This window comes from Macaca nemestrina, chromosome 6, assembly GCF_043159975.1.
Source record: "Macaca nemestrina isolate mMacNem1 chromosome 6, mMacNem.hap1, whole genome shotgun sequence".
Classification (NCBI taxonomy): domain Eukaryota; kingdom Metazoa; phylum Chordata; class Mammalia; order Primates; family Cercopithecidae; genus Macaca; species Macaca nemestrina.
Genome location: NC_092130.1, coordinates 104247414 through 104252895, shown reverse-complemented (window position 1 = coordinate 104252895; position 5482 = coordinate 104247414). Strand labels below are relative to the sequence as shown.

The window sequence follows — 5482 nt, the reverse complement described above, 5'->3', positions numbered from 1 at the left end:
CATCAGACTTCTCAGGAACCTCATCCAGGATTTGACAACCTTCAACCTACTCAAGGCTAATTCCTTTATTATGACATTCTTACTCTGCACAAAGCTACTCTAATTTCTCTCTCTCTCTCTCTCTCTCACTCAGGTCACCTGAGAACAATGACCCAGCTTTCAGATTAGCCAAAGCAGGACATGAGTGACTCGGGTGTGGTAGAGCTCTGCACTGTGAGGTCAGGAGCACCAGCCTTAGGAATGCAGCGAAAGATGGGAAGTCAAAGAGAAATGACCTAGGCCAGAAAATTGTCAACAAGTCAGGAAAGGGAAGCATGGAACATTGTCTGTTGTTTTATTTTCAAACATAGAAATATAAGACAGGCAAAAGCCAAACTGGTCTCCCCAGCAAAGAGGACACCAGCCTGGTTCCTTCCTCCTCAGTTAGCCCTTCTTAGTTCTTCTAGGTCTCTTTCTTGTCAAACGCTGAAGGAACTTTTCAGATTGTTTCAATCTATAATGCACGGAAACAAGTTTACATCAAAGTCTACTTCTCTTCATGTCTCAGTGGTGGGAGTCCGGTGATCAGAGGACATGTGTCGCCCTCTGAGGCCATTTTTCCACTCATCCGTCCTCTCATCTGCTCACCTCCTATCCTTCTTTTCCCTCCCTCTTAACCCTTTCCTCTGTGTTTAAGAAAAAAATTTAAAAGCTCCCCAACACCTTCAAATATTTTGCTTTGTCTTAGCTAAGTGATTCTCAACCCTGGTTGCACATTAAAAGCACCTGGGGAACTTAAAAACAAAAACAAAAACAAAAAAAGCCTGAACCTGGCCCCTGCAGAATCTGATTTAGTTAGCCTGGGTCTAGCCCTGGTATGGATGTTCTGTTGTTTTGGTTTTGTTTGTTTAACATCCCTAGGTGTTTCCAGGGTGTACCCAGTCTAAAGAACCACTGCCTTAACTGGAACCTAGACTATCTCCTGGCAAACATGCTTCCTGCACCCCTCTCTAGAGATTCCACATCCTCCCTTACCAGAGTACTGCCAGACAAGATGGGACAGTCAATCTCAGGCCCCAGATTGCCTCTTCCAGACCATGGGTCTCCCATCCCCAAGCACAAACAAAGAAAAACATTACTCCTTTCCTGAAAGTACTTTATTTACATGTCCCATGCCACCTCTCCCCACCACCACCAACCTTATCTGCCTGAATAACATCTGTGTCCTTCAAAATGCAACTAAAATAGTAACTCTCCCTCTTAGAGGACTGCCCTGACAGGCCAAGTGATCTAGGAACCACACTCTCTCCCTCTCTTCTCACTTACACCCTATGGATGCCTGCCATAGCCTTTATCTCTCTGTTTATAATAATCAGCTATTTCCATGTCTGCCTACCTCAATAAAGTGTGAGTTCTTTGAGAGTGGGAATTATATCTTCTTCATCTCTGTATCTGCACAGTGTAACTCATGCAGTGCCTGGCACATGGTTGGCATCAGATAAATACTTGTGAAAAAGAGCAAGCAGGAGAGAAGAGCTGGAGAAGGGAATGTGAGAAGGAGAGAAGTAAGAAAGAAAAGAAGAAATATCTTGCCTGTAATCCCAGCACTTTGGGCAGCTGAGGCAGGTGGATCACTTGAGGTCAAAAGTTCAAGACCAGCCTGGCCAACATAGTGAAACCCCATCTCTATTAAAAACACAAGAATTAGCCAGGCATGGTGGCAGGTGCCTGTAATCCCAGCTACTGTCTCGGGAGGCTGAGACAGGAGAATTGCTTGAACCCAGGAGGCAGAGATTGCGGTGAGCCGAGCTTGTACCACTGCACTCCAGCCTGAGCAACAGAGTGAGACTGTCTCAAATTAAAAAAGAAGAAGAAGAAGAAGAAGAAGAAGAAGAAGAAGAAGAAGAAGAAGAAGAAGAAGAAGAAGAAGAGGAGGAGGAGGAGGAGGAGGAAATACCTCACCTCTACTGTCATCCTCCTGCCTTCCAAGGGTAAAATGTTTTACTAAGCATATTTTTGGAACTATAATATAGAGACATAGCACAGAAAGTAAAAATCCAAGACAATTCTCTATTTTTTAGAAGAAAAATAAGCAAGTGACAAGAAAACCCACATATATAGAAGGTATTTTTTAAACTATATTTCTGGTCACCTACTAAGGACAGTATTTTTCATCTCGGACTACTTTACCATCAGTGACCCAGATCTTCTATGACAATCCCATTCTGTTGATGGTGGCCGTGGTGGGCAGAATAATGCCCCCTGCCAAAGACATCCATGTCTCAAACGCTGGAACCTATGAATATGTTCCATTGCAGGGCAAAACGGACTTTGCAGATGTGATTAAGCTAAAGACCTTGAGATGGGGAGATTATCCTGGATTATCAGGGTGGGCCCAATGTAATCACAAGGGTCCTTCTAAGTCACAGAGGGAGGCAGGAGAGTCAGGGTCAGGATGATGCATTGTGTGAAAGACTCTACCCGCCACTGCTGGCTTGGAAGATGGAGGAAAAGCTAAAGAACACAAGTGGCCTCGAGAAGTTGGAAAAGGCAAGAAAGCAGACTCTCCCCTGGAGCCTCCAGAAAGGAAAGCAACCCTGTCCACATCTTGATTTTAGCCCAGTGAGAGGCCAGAATTGTAGGACAGTAGATTTGTGTTGTTTCGAGCTGCTAGATTTGTGGTGATTTGTTAAAGCAATAGAAAACTAATACTGTGGCTATAAAAATGTTCCTAGAGTACACTCATACCTGTCAGCGCATGCTTTCTGCTTTGAGTTAATGTCACCTCTGCCGTAGTTACATTATTGCGATATAATCACGGGTAGTCTTGTTGATGACCTTGAATCATTACAAGATCCTGAGTCATCAAGGCAAGAATAAGCCGCTATAACTCCAATCCTTTACCCGCTCAATCATGGAAAGGAGGACACAATACAGTCCATGTCCTATATAGACATAATATGATGGAGCACAAAACAAGAGCCCGGAAAAATGCATGAAACAGTTCTTGACTTTGGATTCCAGCCTGCCTTTTGAATAGCTTGGAGCCCCAGGACCTCTGGTATACTGGTCGTCCGTCCTTTCAATCTATTGTGTCTCCTGCTGAAGGACACCAGGCTTCATTCTAAAGCTAGGGTCTTGGGATAGAGGCAGAGAGGAAGGGGAGAAAAGACAGAGATTCTTACACTGTCCATTCTCAGGATGTGATAGATGCAAAGTAAACAGACTTGCTGCACTGCCTGGATTAATCATATTGTGGGCATCTCCTGCAGGCCATTATGCAAAAAGGTGTTTATCCTTTGTCCCGGTCTGTCTGGAGGAGGAGGAAGTGAGAAAGAAAAGAAAAAAAAATAGCCCATCAGTGGTGAATTCATACGTATTTTAGAATAATTCGCTGAATTTTAGAAGGAAATTTGAGTTAACCCTAAGTTAACCAGAAATTTTATATAACCAGTATTCCTCATTTTCTGGCCTTTCTGGCCGTTCAGTATTTCAACATACAGCTTATTGTTTGGGCTTTAAAAACTTTTCATTTAGCTACTGTAATACTTTGCATCCTTCCTTCTCCTCACTCAAGCATAGAACCAACTGAGAGAGTCAAAGGAGCCAGAAAGATGAAGATGAAAACATCAACTTTATTACTGACAAGCTATTTGGAGAACAGTCTTTAGGTGTGGTGCAACAATAGGCTTCTAATACAGCACCAAATCATTAAGCAGAAGGACCTACTCAGTCACACGAGCAGCTGGCAAATAGTGACCCTTTCCCAGTGACAGAGCTCCCCACAGTCATATCCCGGGGAGAATCCTGAAGGGAGTGAGATCCGCATGACTGTCCTGTCTTCACCTCCCCATCAGTAAGTCATTTGTTCCAGGAGGAGTAAGTGATGCAGCAAGAGAGGCCAGGATCGTTAGGCTTGTGGAAGCTCTTTAACACGGATATGTTGAAGAAGAGGGAATCAACGTTCTCCACCTGATAGTTACTTCTAAATGGTAGCAAATAAAGCTATGCTATAATTAAGCAAACTAAGTAATTATATAGAGAGAAATTTGAAAGCAAAATTAGCAAGAGCTGACTACAGATCCGTCACTCCCAAGCATCCCTGGAAGCAGCAGCCTCCCTCTTAGTGTAATGAAAACAGTCTGAGGTGTGTTACTTACAATATGGTGTAGCTATTTACAAACGCTGTCTGTTGTCTTTAGAATTCAGAGCTTGTTCAAAGTATCCCTATAGTAACATTATTCTTACCTCATTTCAGATTTACTTTCTTGAGTGGGAGAGAAAGGGGAGAAATTACAGATTACGTTCCAGAAATTACACATAAGCCAGTCTACCTCATCTGTGAAGAAGCTCCTAGTGAAGGACATTTAGTGACAGCATTAAGGGTTGTGGCAATTGTGAATAACTGAAATGCTCATACACTGATTTTTTTCTTTTTTTTTTTCTGAGACAGGGTCTCACTGTATTGCCCAGGCTGGAGTGCATTGGCACGATCACAGCTCACCACAGCCTTGACTTCCCGGGCTCAGGTGATGCTCCCCGCTCAGCATCTCAAGTAGCTGGGACTACAAGTGTGCACCACCACACCCCGCTAATTTTTATACATTTTGTAGAGATGTGGTTTTTCTATGGTGCCCAGGCTGGTCTTGAAATCCTGGGCTCAAGCAATCCACCCCCCTTAGCCTCTCGAGGTGCTGGGATTACAGGTGTTAGCCATGGCACCAAGCCTATTATTTTTATGGTTACTTGTATGTCTTTTTCTTTTACTTATGGATAAATTTGATTAAGAAAGCAAATGAAATATGTTTTAAAAGCACATGTTCAAGAGTGACCCTACAAACATCTTTTGGTTAATGACAGAACTACAATATCAAGTAAATGCAGACCATGCAATGAAATCTGTGAAATTTGCAAGAATAATATTAATGTCATTATAAAAGGTTAATGAACACAGTCCTTGTGTCACAATTTTAACAATAAAATAGGGGAGTTTTTGTTTTATTCTTCAGTTGTACATACTCATTCCTGAGGAGTATGAGTCTAGACAAAAACTTAAGTTCATTTTTAAAGTAATGGTAACAATTCTTAAAACCAGATTAGCCATACATTTTTAAAAAATAATCATTTTGAGACTTTAGTGGCTTATTTAATTATTCATTTGCTCATAAAATGAATTTATGAATGCTTTTTATGAATACAGTGGCCCTGAGAAAAGGCCTATGGCAAATTTCCTTCCCTTTCACTAACCCTCCCAGTTTGATGGGATTTTGCAATTCTGAGGATATTGTATATTATGCTTGCAAATTGCTAAGAAACAAAGTTGAAAGAATGAGCACTCCTCTTTTCTGCCCTGAAATCAGCCTCAATTCTCCTTCTTAGGAAAGCTTTAGGTTAGTCAAGAACAAGATTTGCCCTTAACAACAAATTAGCGCTATTGCTAGGTGATTGTGACATAGGAAAAGCAACCTCCAATCAGAGAAGCCTCTGAAGTCTGACTGTGACA

At 42.1% G+C, this 5482-nt stretch overlaps 1 long non-coding RNA gene across 1 annotated transcript in view; it reads right to left on the bottom strand.

Moving 5' to 3' along the window:
• Positions 1-339: 339 nt before the first annotated feature.
• Positions 340-5482, bottom strand: part of LOC105475168 (uncharacterized) — a 90672-nt gene continuing 85529 nt past the window's right edge. The window contains exons 9-10 of the long non-coding RNA XR_011624926.1: positions 3165-3292; positions 340-493 (exon numbers count right to left, since the gene is read on the bottom strand). This is a non-coding gene — a long non-coding RNA (uncharacterized lncRNA). The remainder of the gene's footprint in view (positions 494-3164; positions 3293-5482) is intronic.